The sequence below is a fragment of the Hermetia illucens genome, chromosome 5, assembly GCF_905115235.1.
Source record: "Hermetia illucens chromosome 5, iHerIll2.2.curated.20191125, whole genome shotgun sequence".
NCBI classification, from domain to species: Eukaryota; Metazoa; Arthropoda; class Insecta; order Diptera; family Stratiomyidae; genus Hermetia; species Hermetia illucens.
In genome coordinates, this window is record NC_051853.1 from 28,611,551 (window position 1) to 28,624,788 (window position 13,238).

General features: G+C 42.8%; 1 protein-coding gene across 1 annotated transcript in view; it reads left to right on the forward strand.

Moving 5' to 3' along the window:
* Positions 1 to 5,607: 5,607 nt before the first annotated feature.
* LOC119658067 overlaps positions 5,608 to 13,238 on the forward strand; it is a 66,025-nt gene continuing 58,394 nt past the window's right edge. The window contains exon 1 of the mRNA XM_038065325.1: positions 5,608 to 6,509. The gene's annotated coding sequence lies outside the window, so the exon portion shown is untranslated. The remainder of the gene's footprint in view (positions 6,510 to 13,238) is intronic.

The window sequence follows — 13,238 nt, forward strand, 5'->3', positions numbered from 1 at the left end:
ACATTCTGCTTTGATGGCTGTCTCAGGTCATGCAGAATTCATCGTCTCGAGTGTTGGTACCAGAAAATTCGGTACGAAAATGGTGGCATGCCAGGATGATTGGAAAGCAATCAATTCCATGATTGGATCTATACAACATAAACTATGAAACGCGGGAGGGAATCAGAAAAGCACGGCTACGAACACCGCATATATAAGGAAGGAGTCCTTAATTTGAAGATAACTCGGTTCTATCTTATCGTTGTGTCAAGAAGCAGGGGTATTGCACACCCTTAAAAAAGATGTGCTGACAGACAGAAGGATAGACAGATAGCGAACCAATTTGAATAAGGTATGGTTTTTCATCACCATAGAAAAGATTGTGTAAATATTATTTGAGTCCCCTTTTTAAGGTTTTTTGTAAAACAAAACTTTATTAAAATCGGTTTACTGTCTGTCTGTCCGTTCGACTGTCTGTCTGTCTAGCTGCTGTCCGTCACACGCAATTTTATCGGAGACGGTTATAGCGATTGATACCAAATTTGGTGGAACGGTGGGAACTGTGGGCGGATACAATGAGTTACATCCTTTTATGTCGAATTTAAGGGGGGTCCCTATGCAAAAGAGGGTGTACATTTTTTTTTCACCAAATATAGTCATGTGGGATATCAAATGAAAGGTCTTGATTAGAACTTTCCAAAGCTGAAAGATGAGGAGTGCGGGGGTCCAAAATGATCATCTCCTTAACGGACCCATTCGCAGACACTACCCAACCGAACAATCTGAAAAAAATCAAGAGGCTGTCACTATATGGAGCAACTCCAACTAGTTTTTACTAACAAGTCAGCAGGATGAAGCTTTACACAACTTGATGGTCATCCTGCCCAGACAAAGAAGGAAATTTGATTTCCGACAGAATGGGCATATTTGAGCTATGATGAACTGCTCAACAACCATAACATCGGCGAGTCGGAGGTCCCGCCAACTGCAGATGATGGACAAATACTGCCACCACCAAATATTGAGGAAACAGTCTGTGCAATCCACCAGCTAAAAAACCATTAGTCGTCAGGAGCCGATGGAATTACAGCCGAATTCGTTAAATATGAAGGCGGTTCATCAACTTGTGCTCAAGGCGTGGGACAGCGAATGCCTCACGACTGAAAAAGAGGCATTATCTGTCCCATATATAAAAAGGGAGATATCACGCAGTGCAGCAATTATAGAGGTATCACGTTGCTGAGTACCATCTATAAGATAGTCTCCTCTATCTTGCTAGGCCGGATAGCCCCATACGCCCAGAATATCATTGGCCCATACCAAAGAGGCTTCACTCCAGGCAAATCAGCAACAGATCTGATTTTGTCTCTGCGGCAAGCAATGGAGAAACTGTTGGAATATGGACATCAGTTGCATCATTTCTTCATCGACTTTAAAGTCGCCTATGATAGTGTAGCCAGGGTAAAACTGTAGACGGCCATGGGAGAATTCGGTATCCCGACGAAATTGATAAGACTGACTAGGCTGACCCTAACCAATGTGCGAGGCCAGATAAAAGCAACAGGATCACTCTCAAGACCATTCGACATCAACAATGGTCTACGACAAGAGTATACTCTATCATGCGTTCTCTTTAACCTGGCCCTGGAAAGGTGATCCGTGATGCTGAGGTAAATGCGAGGGGTACGATCCTCTTTAAATCCACCCAACTACTGGCCTATGCTGGCGATATCGACATCATGAGAAGAACCACCCGAGACGTACAAACTGACTTCATCTAGATGGTGAAGGCGGGAGCGAGATCTTGAAGGCAAGACAAAATATATGGTGGGAACGTCAGTACCAAAAACCAACCAACCAACAACATGAAACCAAACTAGTCAAACGCGAAGAATAAGGATAGGAGACTACAACTTTGAGACCGTTGATAATTTCTCCTACCTAGGTTCGAAAATCACAACCGATAACAGCTACGATGACGAAATCCGGGCACGGTTGTTGGCAGCCAACAGAGCATATGTCAGCTTACAAAAACTGTTCCGATCGAAATGTCTCACCATAGGGTCAAAGCCAGTCCTCATGTATTCCTCGGAGGCTTGTGTTCTTAGCAAGAAACTTTTGGCTGTGTTCGAGATAAGAATCCTCCGCAGAATTTTTGGCCCCCTACCTGAGGATGGACGATTACGTAGCCTACATAACGGCGAATTCTAGGAACGATACCATGACCGTCTGGTTGCAGTGTGGTGTGGTGGGCGGGTCACTTAATCCTTATGAATGAGGATGATCCTGCCCGAAGTCTATAAGGGCAATATCCATGGTTGGAAAAGAAGACGAGGCAGACCATGCCTGAGATGGAACGATGGCGTAGGTCAGTACGCCAGGCAGCTTTTAGGGATATCGGATTGGTGGACCTCGGCACAAAACCGGAATATCTGGAGTTCCTTATTAAATAGGCCTAGACCGGATACCGGTTGTTGCGCCGTTGATGATGATGATGATAGTCACCACAAGCGCTCTACTCACCGTTTGGTTTAGGGACCATGTGGAGTGGCTGTTTGAGGGTCTGGATACACCCTGGATATTCCTCGACGATAAATTTGATGTCGCCAATTTTAAAACCTGCGGCGTTAATCTACGATACTTGGATTACGGGGGAACCGAAACCGCACTACCAGTATCAATTAAATAGTTGCGTCTGCTCAGGGGATCGAAGAGGGAACATGATGTTGCGCTTCGGGTGGCTGTCGTAAGGCCTACAAACAGGTTTATTTTTTTGTGGCAAACGCGCAAAGGGCTGGTACATTTTGTGATTTTTTTCACGAACATTCGGTGGTACCAGCATAGTCCGATAGCTGTCGAGGGTCCTGACGAGCTAGTATCCGAGGATCTATTTAGAAGAGCGGATCTTCACCTGCTTCGCATGCTTTTTCCCGGAAGGAGAGTAGTCACGGTGTCGACAAATTTTGCGATGGTGGTTGCCAATGCAGCTATTGAATGATGCAGTTGCGCGAGTTTATGTGGGGCGTCGCTCGACACTTCAGCAACCATGGGCCGCGAGTCCACTTCATGGATTTTGTCGGCGGTTGCCAGCATGTTCAGCGAACATGAGTCTGCGCACCCCAAAATGACACAAATGCCTTCCGGAAGCCAATGTAACGACAAAGATTGGAACAGAGCCGGCCCCACCGTGTCCTCAGCTAGCTGCTTCATTTTCCTATGTAGCTGACTGGCTGCCCCGTCGGCCAGCACGAGTTCTGTCAGCAAGTGATTCAGCTTGGTTGCCTCACTCACTGGCAGATGCCGTATTGGGTGCTCCTTTAATATTTTATATGAGTCCTGCTCCAAGACGTCGAAGACGAGCCCAGTACATTCTTCGTCTAGCCCGACTAGTGCATAGTCGAAATGTGTGGCGTTAGATGTGACGCCGGCCAGCAAAGATTGCGCCTTGAGCTGGTGGAACTACGCCTCGAGGTGCTTGCGCCATAAAGGTGGTATTTGCACGGCCACGGAGGCCATGGGTTGTGCGGGTCCTGTTGCGCACTTTTGTTCAGTGATCATCGCTACAGTGGAGTGTAATGGAGCGCGCACTGAAACAACGTAAACTGTAAAAAGCGGAGGCACTAGAAAAGCACGGTTAGAAACGCCGCGTATAGAAGGAAGGAGTCCTAACTTTGGAGCTAACTCGGTCCTATCTTATCGTGGTATGGTGGAGCAGGGGTGTTCGGAGGTCGCGTGTGTAAGCCAACGTTTTGCATCCCCTTAAAAAAGATACGCTGACTGAAGGATAGGCAGACAATGAACCAATTTTAATAAGGTTTGGTTTTCCACCGCCGTGGAAAAGTTTGTGTCAATGCTGTTTTAGTCCTTTTTTAAGGTTTTGTGTAAACACAAAACCTTATTAAAATCGGTTTACCGTCTGTCTGTCTGTCTGTCTGTCTGTCCGTCTGTCTGTCTGTCTGTCTGTCTGTCTGTCTGTCTGTCCGTCACACGCATTTTTCTCGGAAACGGTTACAGCGATTGAGACCAAATTTGGTAAAAAGGTGGGAACTGTGAACGCTCACGCATACAGTGAGTTACATCCTCTTACGTCGAATTTAAGGGGGGGGTCCCCATACATGCAAAAGGGGGGTGTAATTTTTTTTTCTTCAAATATAGTCATGTGGGGTATCAAATTAAAGGTCTCAGTTAGTACTTTTCGAAAACGGTATTAGTTTTGACATTTGTTGGAAAGGTGGGGAGTGCGGGGGGTTGAAAGTGACCATTCCTTTACGGGGGCCATTCTCAGAAACTACCCAACCGAAAAATCTGAAAAAAATCAAGAGGTTGCCACTATATGGTGCCTGGGCTCCGAAATACCTTCCACACTGATATCTGCACAAATAAAGTTAATAATAGTATATTACTATAATTTTTAGTAATTCGCTGCAAAACCCCCCTTAAATTCAAGCTAGGACCACGAAATTTCGCAACAATATAGGGTGTAACATAGAGCATGATGTTACCAAGTTTGGTGGAAATCGCACTATTGCTAACAAAGTTATAATACGTCAAAGTTGTCGCTTCTTTGCAAATTCAAGGCTATAAATGTCAATATCATCCGAAAATAGATATTCTCACATAATATTGTATATGCATATATTACGTGCTACGTACTAAGAAATGCACAAAACCTTTCGTACCTGAAGCGTCCAGCTTCCGGTTTCCCGACTTGTTTTTAATTAGGTTTCTATGGTGATATTTCTTTTTCAAATTACGGTAAAGCGAGAAAATGTTTGGCAGTTTCATAACTTCAAGGCAGTAACAACATTCAAAATCATCCACTGTACTGGTCCCAACTGTTAAAGATGTTAAGACCGTTATGAGCGGAGATTCGATATGGCTATATATAATATGATGTCAGCATCGTCTGCCACAATGCCTGGATGCTTGTCCCGCTCCGTATAACCTTCCTTCCTCAACACATGCCTTCCTTTTGCCTTTGCTTCTTCCGAACTTCATGGACACTTTTATCCTGAACAAAAGTCTATGTCGATTATAAATTTGGTGTTAACCATTGTCAGGATTCTGGTGATGGTGGTAGTAGGACTTTCTTGGGTTTATGTGTAATTCTCAAGTGACATGCGCTCTTTGGATGTTGTTTTCGTTTGAATTTTGTACTAAAGATACAATTTGGAGCTTTCGAAGCTTATTTAGAACAGAGCGAAAAATTTGTCTACTCGTTGGGAAGTCATAAGCAGAGCCTAGAGTCCTTCTTTTCCTTTATCATATGATCCATATTTTTTTGAGAGAATTTTGAAGGGGATGACAAATATGATTGTTAGGATGGGGTGGATTGTCCTCTCTCAACTGTGTCTGTGTGCCCGATGATGGGATGTAAGGATATCTAGTAAATACGCGATACATGTAACAGGATGGCTTCCAAGCATGTCAGGACATTCGTTACTTCCAACTATATGTCGCTCTGCCATGCTGCTTTCCCACAATAAATAATAAAGTATCTGTGGTGCTCAAGCGATAGGAAACAGGGAAAAGCATGATCCCGTCATGTTTGCCTATGTTAGTAAAAAAATGGAAGGCATAAGGCAAAATAACCTAGCACTGTTTATTTAGACCTCGCGTGAAATTCTGTCATGGTAGTTGTTGTGCCTCAGGCTGGCGTACGTTTCACCAACTCTTTCATTATCTATACAATAGGAGCGCACATACAGAAGTATCAAACGCATGTGGTCCTTTTTTCGATTCGGAGGTAAATATAGAGAATAAAGAGCAAATCAAACTGGCTAAAAGCTTTTAACGAAAGGACTACGTTGTTGCGCGCTAAAAGGCTCGTAAGGACTCGTACGTTGTGCCGTTCAAGTGGCAAATCAAGGAGTGTGCTAAACGGTCGGTTATTACTAATCATCGCATTCTTGGGTGTATTTTGTACCGTTATTTGTTCGGTTGAATTTTCGGTGAAAGGATACGCGTTTTCCTCGGATTATGGGTTTTGACGAGTGGTTTTAAAACGATTGTTTTTTCGATAAAGTAGGATTCTACCGGAAATTTTAAAATGATTTAAATTTGGCTTGAGAAATAACGTTCGATTATATTCAAATTTGCAAGGAGCTCGGTAAAAATTTGAAAGGTAAACGATAAAAAGATACTCCCTTGACTAGGACTTTTGCAAGAAAGATTTAGGCTCCTTTTAAGGAACCAGTTGTCATATTTAAAAAATATAAATTTCAAGTATTAATCAGTGAAGTGCGGCTATTATGGAGTGCTGAAGAGAGGAGAATCAAAACAAACCCAATAAACGGATCCAGACTATCCAATTATCCTTAAGAATCAAATGACCATTTCCCCGGATTTTTGCAAATACTTGTCCTTATACGTCATCCTATAGGCCGCTTTTATTTACTGAACTTTAAGTGAGCATCAAGTTAGAAGTGCACGCAATGTGAGGATATATTAAGTGGTTTATGACATAGTTTCCTTTGAATACCAACTAGTGCTCATTGACAATCCTTGGAGCTCCTGCTTCAGTCGAAAAGGTTGGTATTGCATGATGTACTCCTGTAATTAGATGCTTATTTATGAACCAAAACAAGCCCAGATATAATTTATCTTTTTTGATTGCGTCAGGACTTTTAAATTATACATCCCATTTCATATGTAACCACATCCTAAAAAGAGCAGGGATAACAAGCTGCCCTTGAGATGTGTATATCAATCCAATCACCAGCAAGGTATCCTACTTTAAAATTCTTTTGTTCTTCACTCGGCTGGAGACGAGGGGCAGACCTATCCAGGATGGTCGTTTACAGTCCACAGCTCTCCATCATTTTCTACTTACATCTCGTCCTTCATATTTCCTCTAGGTATGCTTATATATTTATGAGTTATTATATGTATGTATCATAAAATTGTATAACGAGGATAATGTTGATGGTGTTCATTCCTTTTGAGAAGTTTGTTTTATGGGCGCGTATTTGTATTTAAGAGAAATGACGAAAACTTTTATACATGGACATAACAAGGGAAGCATCATAATAACCTATGAAACAATTTTTTATGGGAAAAAACTCTGATTTCAAGTCCTTACCCCGCAGGGTTCAATTTTGTTGTTGGATTTATTTTCTCTTGCTTGTTAATTTCTGTTTTATTTTAGAAACTTTATGCTCCATAGCCAATTGCATAACATGTTGAATTTCGGGAGTATCAAATGATGAACTTTATAAGAAACGACGGATAAAGTGTTCGAAGCAGGAATATCAAATGACAAACTTTGGGAGAACTGGGAAGTCTATAGACCGATAGATATGTAGATAATATAGATGAGCTCATTTATTAATTAATGGATACAATTCCGAAGATAACGAATCAACTGAAATTGGAGCATGGTAATTTCGAATCTCGCAAGCAAATTGTATTGTAGTTGAACAGAGATACAGGTCGTAATCCTTAATTGCTAAGTTGCTGATTATATGCCTTGAATCGATGCAGATAAGTTAAGCTCTACTACTGTATACTGTGTTTTGGTTCGAGGAATTAAGAGAGGATATTCGGAATTCTGCTTTGAAATGATCCTCCTGTTAATTCTGTACTCTCCTGTACGAAAGTCCTTTTTAGTTTACGATTTGTGTGCCAACATAGCTTTGGGTAATCTCGTGATCTCAGCGTAAACCCTGAAGCGTTCACTTTTGACTTCGTACTTTTCATAGAATTGGATGCCTCTCCGGCGAATTTCAGTGAAGGAAATCCCACTCGTTTATCCTGAGAAGTTGCTTGGACTAGATTTCAATTAAATAACTTATTTTCACCCTGGATACCATTCTCGATGTTATCAGTAGCCTTAATAAGTAATCAATTGTTTTCAAACAACATTAATTGAAGATTTTATACTTTGGCCAATAATATAATCATTATCAATGACAATTGACATTTCTTATTCTGTTTATCTATTATTCAGAATATCTGGTGGCTTTGATGCAAAATATTTCTTGATGTCACTCTGTATATCGGTAACAGAATCAAAGGTTTCGTTACAATTAAAATCCTCTAGAATCATAATAAAAACCTAGAACTTACTATCTGAATTCAATCATCATCAACGGCGCAACAACCGGTATCCGGTCTAGGCCTGCTTCAATAAGGAACTCCAGACATCCCGGTTTTGCGCCGATGTCTACCAACTTTATATCCCTTAAAGCTGTCTGGTTTTAACTACGCTATCGGTCCATCTCAGGTAGGGTCTGGCTCGTCTCTTTTTTCTATCATTTCTTTCCGCGCTGGATCATCCTCACCCATACGGATTAAGTGACCCGCCCAACGGAACCTGTTAAGCCGGATTTTATCTGCAACCAGACGGTCGTGGTATCGCCCATAGAGTTCGTCGTTATGTAAGCTACGGAATCGTCCATCCTCATGTAGATGGCTAAAGATTTTTCGAAGGATTCTTCTCTCGAACGCCGCCAACAGTTCGCAATTTTTCTTGCTAAGAACCCTCCTCCGAGGAATACATGAGGACTGGCAGGATCACAGTCTTGTACAGTAAGAGCTTCTGGACGTTTCGAGCGAAAGAGTTTTTGTCAGTTGAAATAGGCTCTGTTGCCAACAACCGTGCGCGGATTTCATCGTCATAGCTGGAATCGGTTGTGATTTTCGACCCTAGATAGGAGAAATTTTCAACGGTCTCAAAGTTGTAGTTTCCTATCTTCTTTGTTTTCGTTTGACCAGTGCGTTTCGATGTTGTTTGTTCTTTGGTTTTTGGCGCTCACGTTGCCACCATGTACTTCGTCTTGCCTTCATTAATGCTATTAATGTCCAAGATCTCGCGCCGCCTGCTCGATCTGGACGAAGGCGGTTTGTACATATCGGGTCGTTCTTCCCATGATGTCGATATCGTCAGCATAGGCGAATAGTTGGGTGGATTTAAAGAGGATTGTACCTCTTGCATTTACCTCAGCATCACGGATCACTTTCTCGAGGGCCAGGTTATAGAGGAGGCATGATAGCCATCCCCTTGTCGTAGACCGTTGTTGATGTCGAATGGTCTCGAGAGTGATCCTGCTGCTTATATCTGGCCTCGCACATAGGTCAGGGTCAGCCTAATCAGTCTTATCAATTTCGTCGGGATACCGAATTCTCTCACGGCCGTGTACAGTTTTACCCTGGCTATGCTATCATAGGCGGCTTTCAAGTCGATGAAAAGATGGTGCAGTTGATGTCCATATTGCAACAGTTTTTCCATAGCTTGTCACAGTGAGAAAATCTGATCTGGTGCTGATTTGCCTGGAGTGAAGCTTCTTTGGTATGGGCCAATTATGTTTCGGCACTTGAGGCTATCCGGCCTAGCAAGATAGTGGAGAATATCTTATAGATGGTACCCAGCAACGTGGTACCTCTATAATTGCTGCACTGCGTGATATATTATGTATATATATTATGTATAATATGAAACAGATAATGCCTCGTTGCCAGTCGTCAGGTATTTATTCGCTGTCCCATACCCTGAGTCTTAGTTGGTGTAGTTGGTCGCCTCCATATTTAACCAATTCGGCTGTAAATCCATCAGCTCCTGGCGATTTATGGTTTTCAAGCTGGTGAATTGCACGGACTCTTTCTTCAATGCTTGGTGGTGGCAGCATTTGCCCGTCGTCTTCAGTAGGCCGGACCTCCAACTCGCCGATATTTTGGTTGTTGAGCAGGTCATCAAATACTCAACCCATCGCTCCAGTATGCCCATTTTGTCGGAAGTCAGATTTCCTCTTTGTCTAGGCTGGATGAGCATCGAATTGTATAGGGCTTCTTCCTGTTGACTTATTGGTAAAACTTGCGCGCCTGGTGCGGTTGCTCCCTGTACTTTTCTAGTTCACAGACCTTTTGGTTCTCCCAGGCGGCATTCTTCCTTTCCGTTGCTAATTTACATTTATCGTCAAACCAGTCTTTCCGACTTTTCTTGCAGAGCTTTTGGAAGGTCCTTCAATGTCCACGAGCATCCCCATCGCGTAATTGCCTTTCAGAATTGCATCCTCAATCTTTGAAACCGGTATCCGGCTACATGGATCTGTTCCCGCATACCGACGTTAGACCAGTTGCGTCCTCATTACCAGCTTCCCTTTCTTTCGCTTTTCCGGGTACAGGTGTAGGAGAAGGTTCTGACAAGCAAACTTGTAATTCGTTCTCCTTCGCGGCTAAAGTTCGCTTCTGCCGAGCCTTATTTTAGAGGAGTTAGGTGACACAGCCACTGACTGGGCGGCCGTGGTCAGGTTTTCAGTTCCTCCCATTAAGGGAGTTGTTGTAATATCCTTTCTGGCTGACATCGTCGTAGATACTGGGTGTAGGTTTTCCACTGAAGTGGAGAGCCTGTCTTCCACAGATTTGGTGAAGCCTCCAAAATCCATGCTTCGGCCACGACCTGATTTCTCGAGGTCGCAGGTGGATTCGAAGTCCATGACTTCTTACCGCTTGGAGAGTTAAAATCCTTTGTTTGCATCTTCATGTGTTTTTGAATATCTTTGATTAATAGTAAACTACTATAGGCTTCCTCACCACGACAAGGTCATGTTCGAGGGGGGAGTATTTTGATTTTGTTTGGGCATACACAAGGGGTGTTCACTTGAGGATAATTCACATCACTAAAGTGAGATCTGGCCGCTTCTGCTTTCCTCAATATTTCAATTCTAAAATTGTTTGAGTTAAGACGAAAGAGATGAAGAGGGGCTTAACTATTATGAATGAGAATCCAAAAGGAAAACCATCAAGTGAAAGCACACCAGCTCATCTCCCAAGCAAAAATTTAACACCAAAGTATCAGCAGGAAAAGTCATGTTGACGGTGTTTAGGAACGTAAAGTTTTTTGTGATAAGATTGAAGAACAAGATTTTCAATAAACAAACCAAACTACTCAGATATTGTCATCATAATTAATAGCGTAACAACCGGCATCCGGTCTAGGCCTTTCTTAGCATGTTTCACTCTCTCCCACGGAACTCCTATAAAGTATTTCCTCGCGGGGTTGGATTAGCTTTTAACTGCGGCACATTATGGTTCTCTCCCTTTCCTGTTTTCATCGAAGTTCTTCCTGTGTACGCTGTTGATGAATAGCTTTCAGCTCCTTTACAACCTGGTTCCAAGAATCCGTTGACTCCAGCATGAACTCCACAAGATTTTCCGGTGTTAAGCAACCGCTTTCATTCTTGCTCGGTGCGCGGTAAACCCGGGGCAATCAAAAATGACATGCTCTGTATTCTCGGCAGCATGGTGACTGGTCGTGACCAAATCGATGTAAATAAGTTCGCTAGCCTCCATGTCCCTTTAAGGCGTTAACTCGTAGCTTAATTCCCCGTGGTTTCGTTCAAACCATCTTTGAATGTCCGGAATGATGCGGTATGTCCAACGACTAGTTTGTGATTCGTCCCATCTCCTTCGCCATTTTGCGATAGATTCTCATCGTGCCAGCTGTCGTCGAAATTCTCTAGATTCCCCAATTGGATACGTTTTGTCGTAGAGTCGCCGGCCTTCATTCGCCATGATGTCTATGGGGAGCATCCCTACTAGTACATATGCTGTTTCTCCTGATGGAAGGCGCTTTAGTTGTGGCGCACTTAATGTGTTTTTTGAATTTGAGCCTTCTGTCAATGATTACTCCCAAGCATTTGAGCTATGGTTGGGAGTCAATTGTTTGTTCGTCAACTTTGATGTTCACGATTGTGCTCCTTTTGTTCGTAAAAAATCAGTTTCTTGTCTGTCTGTCTGTCACACGCATTTTTCTTGGAAACCACTATAGCGATTGACACCAAATTTTGTGGAAAGGTGGCAACTATGAACACACACCTCTGTAGTGAGTTACATCATTTTACCTCAAATCTAAGGGGGTCTCCATACATGCAAAAGGAGGGTGTACATTTTTTTGCGCCAAATATAGTCATGCGGGGTATCAAATGAAAGGTCTCGGTTAGTACTTTCAGACGCCTTGGCCTTGGTTTTGAAAGGCGGGAAGTGCGGGGGATCGAAAATGTACATTTTTCTCACGGATCCATTCTCAGAAACTAAGCAATCGAAAAATCTAAAAAAAGTCGCGAAGCTGCCACTATATGGTGCCTAGGCTCCGAAGGAGGGTGGAGGTCCATGCCAATATCTGATCATATAAAGTTAAATAGTATATTACTATAATTTTTAGTAACTGTCATGTGCAATTTTTGCCTGGTTGTCTATCATTGGGTTTCATGTTTTGGCTGACTAGGAAACATATTTCGAGCACATGGTTTACTGGATGGCCACTATAATATATGATGTAGTGACTCTTTTCCAGGAAACCGGTCCTTGTCCAGTGCGTCTTTTGCAACGCTGTTATATGGGTCCTATGCTAGTACAGGGTATAGGCTAGCTATTTGGCAGCTCCTTTTCTGATTGCACGTTCGTAAATTTTTCTGATCGTACGTTGGTAAATTTTTGTTATCATTTCCGGCATTATAAAATCCACTCAGTCCGATGCTCTTTTCGTGGCTCGCGGGACTTTGTGTTACCCAACCTCAAATCTGGAGGACCAGTTGGTGCAATTTGTGCTGTTTTTAGATCTGGAAAGTAGCCTTTATTCTTCTCCGTCTGAAGCTTTTCATCAAGAAAGAAATCCCATCGATGGCCACGTTAAGGTGGAGGTAAGGTTTGGTAGTAGAGCTGTTGGTGTGGGTTCAGCAGGCGTTTTCCAGGTTTTTGCTCCATCGTGGGTACCAATCCACGTTTTGAACTGGGTCTTATACTACCCTTTGATCGCCACTCGGATATGCTCTGAATAAAGTGAAGCTAGCTATGAGAGAGCGTTGAATACATCAGAGGGGAGGTATGATTCGCCCCCAAGACAACGCATGCCCCCACACTATTCAACTAAAACCGTAAAACTATCATAAAAATGGGTTAGCAGGTGCTCTCTAGTTCGCTTCCTTTTGTTAATTCGCAAAAGCGTTTTGGATACGAATTACATCCAAGAGAAAAACCGTCTAATATTTCTGGCCAAACGATGACCGAAGCCGAAATACTTCTCATTTGAAATAAAGGGAGCCCCAAATCTGCTAACCGCTTCGGTCACGCTGCTCCCAGGGCAAAGGCAGGGGCAGCGTTTAACGAGTTGCCTCTGCCCTAGATGAAAACGTAGTCATCTGATTTTTTTTTATCGAGGAGCCCATTGACCAGAAAGGTAAGAAGCAATTTCTTTCCAATTGGTCCGGTCCGCAGTCAAGTGGAAAGAGAACTAGATTTTTTTCGTTATCCTGTAAATATTT